Consider the following 9,119-nt stretch of genomic DNA (forward strand, 5'->3'; position numbering starts at 1 on the left):
GCTGCAAAAAAATAAGAAAAAAGGTCACAATTGTCTGATTGCAGCTTCTTAAATGTGGTTATTTTCTAATTTCTTTCCTCCTCTGTGACAGTAAACTGAATATCTTTGGGCGATGGGCAAATAAAACATTTGAGGACGTCATCATGGACATTCTGAACCATTTTTTGACACTTTACAGAGCAAAAAACGAATTGATTAATCGAGAATATAATCCAAAGATCAACTGACAATGAAAATAATATAATACTCTGCCACCTTATTAACAAAAAGAGTGATGCTTTTGTGTCACATCATTATAAACCTATGACTCAAACGTACAGATTAAAAGAAGGGCTCTCTGCCGGCCCTGCCTCGCTCTCCTTCACATTCAAAATCAGTTGATTGGTGGGCTGATTACGCCTTTGCTCGAGCTACATCATCATCTACCTTCGACCTTCACAACGTTATAAATGTTGAGCGGGGTGGAGAGGTTTCACCCTCCACTTGCGGTACTATATTTAGCAGTTTCGTCGTCTCTCGACACAGTGAAAAGCGGGAGATGAGAGGCAGCTGAGAGAGGTGTCATATTTTAATTTGTTTTCTCTGTGGGAAATGAAACGATGCTTGCAGTCAGCTAAATGCCAACGCGCAGAGACACACGAGTGCCAAACACACACCAGTCAGCACACGGCTCTTACACAACACATCCCCTGATCGAAAGTTGGAGAGGTAAAAAATGCTGCACGGAAGTTTCATGTGGGCTGCTGATGTGGTGATGATTCGAGCTGTGAAATTAAGAGCTTTTTCTCCCATGTGAGGCCGGCGTGAAGCATGGAAAATTAGACAAGCTTTGATAGGAAAAGTTAATTAGCGAACCCAACTTTATCTAAAAGTTGAGGGAATAGTCTGACATTCTGGGAAATATGCTTACAGTATATGATTTCTTGCTGGGAGTTATATGAGAGGTTTGTTGCAAGTCTAATATCCCTCTGCTCAATATGAAGCTGGAGCCAGCAGTTGGTTAGCTTAGCTTAGCATAAAGGCTGGAGGAAAAATGCTAGTCAAGCTCTGTAAAAGCTAACAAAATCTGCCTACGACCAGAGAAGTGAGAGTCCTGCATTCGGCTGAGACCGCAGGGAGAGGCCAGCCCGGTGGACAGCTAGGCAGGACGGCTGCCAAGGAAGAGACAACTGCTCCAGACCACTTCAAGGGTGTTTCAACCAACAAAGTAGGGATTTTAAGCCCAAACGTGACCTTTTCCTAACCCTGACCAGCTGGTTTTTGTGCCTAAACCTAACCACACCATAAGCACAGCACTGCCACACAAGATGAAATTGAAAACTAAAAAATAAAGTATCAGCATATCCGTGGTTTGCTGAAATGTACAATGCCAACATTCATTTCGGCGACTGGGTTGAAGTGGCTCACTGAGCACGGCCAAGAAAGATTTTCAAAACTTTGGACAGAGCTGACTAGCTGTTTCTAGTCTTTGTGCTCAGCCATCTGTCTCCGTACTCCACCTCAGAAAAAAGAGAAAATCTCCCTTCATGATTTCTCCGAGCCCAAAGCGACACTCGAAAAATACTTCAAACCCATTTACAATCATATACAACAGAGAAAAACAGCAAATCCTCACATTTTGAGAAACTTGGACCAACAAAATATGCCAGTTTTGATAAATTTCCTCAGGGGTTCTTTGGTAGAAATGGAATATATATTCATAATTATGTTTTCGTTAGTGTATAATCACCTGAAAATACAATTTGTTGTGTTTTCATTACCTTTAAATGAGCATCACCATGTTTCTACAGTAGCCCAGAACTGACAAACCAAACACTGACTAGAGAGGGCCAATCATGTTGTCCACAGCCACCATAGGTCTCTTCAGCCTCCCAAAATTGGCAGTTTTCTGCAAACCACTGATTGTTTCACATTTGCACGCGTCATAGGCCACATACCATACTGACATTTCTACTATGTGTCGTATCATGTTCACATTATATGTTCATGACTGTCATATCTGGTGGGGTGATGGTGGTGGAGTTACTGGTGAGAGGGCTGCATAGCCAGTGAGCGCAGTACGAGACTGCGTTTCAACATTTGCAAGAGTGATACCACTGGATATTTTTAAGAAGACCTCGGGACAATTTCAAGGCGCATTTGTGGCAACCAAAACGGGTATTTTAAGCCAAAACACGATGTGGCTTTTGTGCCTAAACCCAACCAGAGCATGAGCACAGCGACCTTTCAAAACAAAATGAACCAAGAGACGTAAAGTACAATCATGGCCAACATTTATTTTGGTGATTGGGTTGTTCTCCTCCATGTTTGAGAAGGGAAGGTGAGTGGAGGGGTATTCAGTTGGTCGCAATCTGCAACCTTACACATAGATGTCAATCAGCTAATCGTCTCCTGGCATACCGCCCTAATCGAAGTCTTTTATCTTTAAAACTATCTCGTGTTATTGCAGATAAACAGACAGAGTATAAATAACTTTTTAACAGAGGCAGTATTTTATGTACAGAAAATCATTTTTGGAAGCAGAAACTCATCTGTGCTAAATTTCAGGCCCCATTTGGGAAGACATTAGACGGAGGCAGAGTCATTATATGGCTGAGTTTTAATTCATTTTAAGGGGAAGGAACGGAGAGGCTGAGAGATGGTTTTCACAACAGGAGATAGATAACGAGGGGAGCGAGAGATGGGAGCGAGAGGGCGGCAGCACCTGAGTGGCTCCCTCATAAATCCATTCTTAAATAATGATATGAATATTTCGTTGAGGTGGCCTCCGACTTTGCGCTGGAAATCACAGCGAAGTCCCTGCAATTTTAAAGCCCTGGGGCTTCAATTATTCAAGTATCATTCCCCTTAACAATATTTTTCCATCACAGGGCGATTTAGCCAGGTAGTAAAATCGAGACTTTTCTGCCTCGTTCCTGCCCCTGAAAGCACTCATCTCAGCGTGTGAGGAGAGGAACACATCCACATCTAGGACAGAGACACCCACTGCTGGAGGGAACAAAGACAGCAAAGAGTGTGTGTGGGGGGGAATGAGGAGGGAGAAGTGGATGATTTCATTTTCAAATAGTCTAAACGGAACCCAGTCATCCGTTTTTTCCATGTGAATGACAACACACACTCTCTCAGGTCGGCTCTTGTGTTCTGAGTGTCATAATTACCTCAGTGTTATTTGTTTTGGATCATTTACGGTTGAATAAGCTGGATGTGTGGACTGAGAGGGGAGGTTAAACCAAAAAAAAAAGACAGAGACCACTGAAACCCAAAAGGGGTGAAACACTTTCAGTTACGCACAGTTCGCCCAGAGCAAGATCCCCGAGGTGCAGAGCAGAGATCAGAGCCGCCACATGAACAGCCTTGTGGCAAAAAGGGGTTTTATACTGCAGCTGCCTCCCTTTTGACCTTTACTGGTCTTGCAAGCAGTAGTGTGCATGGAGAGAAATCATGCGGGCAAGCATGCCCCAACGCATTCATACCTGTGGAAGTCACCATCTGGGGGATAGCATCCCTCCACTGTGCTGCAAAGCCCCCTGGGAAAGGCGAAAAAACAAAGAGACATGACATCAGTTGTAAGGGTGATGCCAAGGAGAAGCCTCAGGGCCCCAACAAGCGTCTGATGGACTTATCTTCAATCACATTAATCGCCCTCACATTCACACAAACATGCAAGAAACTGGTTGAATTGTGGTTTAGTGCAGCAGCCTGGATGAAATTAATCCCACAACACACAAAAAAAGGAAGACAGGGATGAATTATAGATTAAATCTGAGGAAAAGTGGACATAATCAGGCAGATTTGTGGTCATTAATGCCCCAAAACTCTCTTCTATCATCCAACTCTATATTAATTCTCATAAGAAGGAATAAAAAGGAAGATTAACCCATCTTAAATCGATTTTTATCACCAGATTATGCTCTTAATTCAAGGATGCACATGACTGGAACTGATGTCCAACTACAGTTATATATGACCTCTTAGCGGGATAGAAAAGACGAAAGGTAATAATTGAGCTGAATTGGCGGCTGGAGGTCAATTTAGCAGCAGTTACATCACTGATTAGCCTCGTTCTCAGCCAATTAAGCGGATAAATTGATGCGCAGAGCCGTCAAGTGGCGCACGGACGGCTGCAAAGCCAAACATGCCTTACCTTTAACACTGAAGGAAATCTCAGCAACCTGTTTGAGAGAGCGTTTCTCTTGTGTAGCTGCGGTCCGAGCGTCGGCTCCACACGCGATAAACTCCGCTGCTCTCCTCTCCGCTCCGCTCCGCTCCTCTCCAGCGCCGGTCATTAAAGACGCGCTACAACCGGAACCATCACGTCATTATCCGCCGTCGGTTATCCCCTCTTCCCCCCCGGTTCACTCACAGCCAGGTGCCAGCAGCGAGGGCCTGTGGGAAATCTCATGGCATCCTCCTCCTCCTCCTCCTCCTCCTCCTCTTCCTCCTCTGTGAAGCGCTGGAGACGAGGCGGCGGTCCGGCTGCTGAGCGTCATCGCCTCGGCATGGCCGCGTCCTCAGCGCGGCGCCCCGAGGGGGGGGGGGGGGGGGGGCGGTTTGGCACAAGCTGCCGCCTGTCCCGGTGGGGCGGGGTGGGTAGAGCAGCAAAGAGGGGCGACTGTTTCAGCTGTAAACCGTGTGATACCACTTTACAGGGTGGATGAGAGGTGGTGGTGGTGTTGGGGGGGATAGGGGGTCGTCACCAACCAGAGATGAAACCCTGGTGGGATAATGCGCTGAGGGAGGGAGGTTCACTTCTTTTGTTGGGGGGGGAAAGATGAAATCTAGTTTTCTTGACTCCTGGAACTTCCAATAAGCTTCTTGGTTGCAGAGATCTCGTCACAAAACCTGCCTGCCCACTAAATTTCATGCGTTTTTGAGATATCAAGCCAAAAACAACCTCTGTAAGTAAAGGTGAAAACAACACCACAAGTTGAGGTAGCAGTGGGGAATAGACAAGTGAAAACACAAAGCAAAGTGCACATACAAATTTAAAGTAATATATTTTTAAAGGCTTTTGTATTCAGGGGAGTTTAACTGGTTCAACCCAGAGGCTGCTCGGTGCAGTAGTGGGAGCTTAAAGGAAAAGTTCACCCAAGAATGAAAATTCAGTCGCCATCTACTCGCCCCCATGCCGGTGGGAAGTTGGGTGAAGTTTTGTAGTCCACAAAACATTTCTGGAGCGTGACAGCAAAACAGTGTTCAACTAAACCACTGAAGTAAATGGGGACTTGTTTTGAAATGTAAGAAAGTCACCTAAAGAAACACATAAAATGGATCCATACAGCTCGTCTGGCGCAATCCAAGTCTACCGAAGCCCCATGAGTACAAATTGATTTTGAAAGACCCACTTATAGCTTAACAACTACAGTAAAGATTAAAGGTGTGAATGACATGTTTCAAATCAATTTGGTATCATGAAGCGTCAGTAGACTTGGATTACGCCTGACAAACTGTGTGGATCCATTTTATGTTTTCTTTCAAGTCCCCATCTTCTTCAGTTCTTTAGCCGCAACACTGTTTTGATGTGAAGCTTCAGAAATGTCCTGTGGACTGCAAAACCTCACCCGACTTCCCATCGGCATGGGAGTGAGTAGGTAATGACTCCCAATTTCATTTTTGGGTGAACTTTTCCTTTAAGTTTCAGTTATTTCCTCCATGAGAGAGAGTTTTTTTGGGCACCCCTGGTCTCGACACTAAAGTCTCAAATGAAGACAGTTTGTCCGGAGTGCACTCGGCTGTCCGTGGTGCTGAAGTCAACTATCTGAAGAGGTCGATCATCTCTCCACCTCAGATTCATGTAGCTAAGGATTATTTCACAAATCTTCGTCACACTATCTTCATCTATCTAATTCCCCCTAAAGCAACAGGAGCTCGACCATCTCCAGCTGCTCCGGCAAACAGGACCAATCTTGACCATAATACCCCCATAATGAGGAGATTTATCCCAGCTACATTTGTTTAAGTATAATCTTGATCCAGGAAAAGTGGCTCATCTCTTCAGCATTTCTCTGCCTCTGTGCGTCTCTGGTCTATGTTAAGCTAGCTTTGTAGCAGGGGGCTGATGAAGGCAGGCCAGTGGGGAGCTCTAAGATTACAGCTCAAATTGAATAAAGGAGTCGACACATTACAGCGGCTTAGATGATACGCCCCGCTGCACTGGTTAATTTAAAACCAGCTCAATGTTTCTACGCGGCACGCAGAAACACACGGCACACAAACAACATGCGTAAAAAGCTGGCCAGCCCCTCTCTTTAACACCAGCTTTCCCTCCATTTAGCTCCCCCTGCTCATTCACTCGGCTGCACTGGCGCACGCACGCGCCCACAAAACGACTCACAGGCACTCAGCATGGGCCCTGCCTCATGACTTGAGTTCATTATTGCCTTGGCAGGGTTCCTCAGATGAAATTAGAATGACAACAGGAATGACACAGAGTGTAGCAGTGGAAAGTTTACACAGGGTGAAGTGGAGAGCGTGTGTGCGCTCAACAAATCTAATCTTCTCTGATTCATGGGCAAGCTTGTCTGCATGCATTTGAGATACACTTCCTCTTTGCGTATGTACTCAGTGTAAGAGATGGAGACAGAGAGCGAATGAGAGAGAATGGCTTCTGACAGTAGAACACAGCATGAGCGCAAACTCTCTGGGACAAAGTCACAAAGCCTTTCTTAGCGGGACCACCAGTTAGTGTTGACAGCGCAGGCTGAGTTAATTTACTGGCAATGCTACTCGTGACACAGTTATATACCCCGAAGGCTGAATTATGACTTTCTGATCCAAAGAAGTGGCGAGACGCTGCTGTTCTCTGTTGCACAGGCAGACAAAAGGGGGAGAAGCTAATCGTCATTTCCCTCGAAAGCACCGATGACGGCAGAGGATGTACGGATGAGCTGCCTTATCTGTTTGAACGCTGCATTGTGCATCAGTCTCTTATGTAATATACAGAGATAAAGGGATGATGCATTGTTTTTATTTAGCCATTCTAACCCGAGTTGGAAGACGTACTTAGTTTCAAAATAAAGATCAAAATCGATACAGCAGACCCAGAGACAGCACCTCTTTATTTATTCCACACATTCTTCTTTCTTTTCCAAACATGGTGCCTACATTACCCACAATGCAACTAAGCCACTATGTGACATCACTGGAGGCAATTTATCAGAGTACATGCAGCTTCCTCTGGAGCCACTAAAGATTTCTACTGCCCTACTTTTTTCCCCACATGTGCAGTTGTACTCCCCAAGACCCGTAAACACACTTTAATGTGCAAGATTGTTGGAAGTACCCTTTAAGTAAAAGCTGCAATTCCACAGTGTAGAAATACTCTGTTAAAAATTAAAGTCATGCATTGAAATATTTACACAAAAGTATAGGCAAACATTAAGGCAAAGAAATGGTACGGTCCAGTTTAGGGGTGTCTGAAATCAAATTACAAGATTCTTCTAGGCGTAAATATGGGAAATATATCATGTAATAATAATAATAATAATAACTGACTACAGTTTTCTTCAGGAAAGCTGAATGTGATTCACCTCTGAAAAGAGAAGGCGGTCAAAACGTCTCACTGGAAGCTGCAAGATGAACTATGAAACCTTTTATTGTCAGTGACAGGCTAAAATTGTCTGCTGCAACCCGGTGAAGTAAGGCGACAACGACAATATAGCTGCTGTAAATCATGTTACACTAGTAAAAACACAAACTGATTTATTTCTCAATAAACTCTTTCTACTATAGAGTCCCTCTACAGAAGAAGACTAATGGACACATCACATAAAAAAAGGCTTTTACTCTGAAGTAACTAAATTGCAGATATTAGGCTGAATGCCAGGTAGCATTACACCAGGTTTCAAGGAGCTCCAACAGCCAACAACTCTTCCAAGGGCCAAATACTCTTCAAAAAACAGTCAAGTGCCTCCTTCTCTGCACTGCCAGCTCACCAGATTGAAACATTACTAAAACCTGTATGGGAAATCCTGCAGACTGTGAAAACAGAATTTCAACCTCCAGTTCTTAGTTCATATCCACAGAATCTGTTTTATTCATCAAAAGCTGCAGCGTATCTTTGAGTTGGGTGTAATGTGGGCTCCTCTCCTTAATATCCTGCATCCTCCAGCGAGGAGATAAAGGCACCTGATCAACAGGGAGGCACAGCTCAGATCACAATAAACTGGAAGCTAATTAGATCTGTTTGTCACCACCAAGAAACACTCTGTGGGACCGCACAGTGCTGCTACATACACAAAACTTGTCGAGTCAATTCCACATTGCCTCGTTAAGGAGTATTACGCCACCATTTATCCCACAGGTGGATTGTTTTCATGTCTTTCTGGCTGGACTTCTTTTATGTCTCTCTTAATTTTTGTAACACGCCCCAGTTGTCTTAATTTTTACTTTGCACTGATAATACTTCCCCACAGGAAACATCTCTCTGCAAATGTCATCTTTAGCTTGAGATTATTTCCGCACAGATGTCTTTAATTGAAAATCTGGAAGTCGAGCATAAAAATTGATTGATGGTTTAAGGGAAATGTTCCTGCTGCAGCTGCAGATAATATTAATAATAATAGAGCAGTGGTCTTCAATGTTTTTCAGGCCAAGAAACACAAAGAGACGGCTCAGCGACCCCCTACTACATACACTGTGTACAATTTTGCTGAATATTAAACTAAGCCTGCATTAATGTGTAGCAGCCATGTATAAACAAGCTGGCAGCAGTTGAAGCATGGCTAATGCACAATGCACAATGAATCGTGGGTAGAATATAATCAATGTTAATAACATGTTTTCCATCGTTTTCACTTTAATACGTCAGCTGCGACAATTTGTAGCAATTTACATGTACTAATCACTTTTTTATTGGACATATGTGAGCGGATTGTAACGTGACGTGAAAAATGAGACCTTCCCGGTCTTTCTCGGCTGCCTGTAGACGATTTGTTTAAGTTGTTTAATGCTGCTGGAAAGTGGTTTTCTTTGTGAAGGACTCTTCAGATTTTCCGCGACATGTTTAAGGTTGTGCTCATTTTAACTACTTTATATACTGCTGGGCAGTTTGACTGCAATGTATCAGAATTTATAAGATTATTATACGTTTGTAGGGTTGCTGTACTGTGTTCCCATGC

The sequence above is a fragment of the Pagrus major genome, chromosome 16 (genome assembly GCF_040436345.1).
Source record: "Pagrus major chromosome 16, Pma_NU_1.0".
Lineage (NCBI taxonomy): Eukaryota > Metazoa > Chordata > Actinopteri > Spariformes > Sparidae > Pagrus > Pagrus major.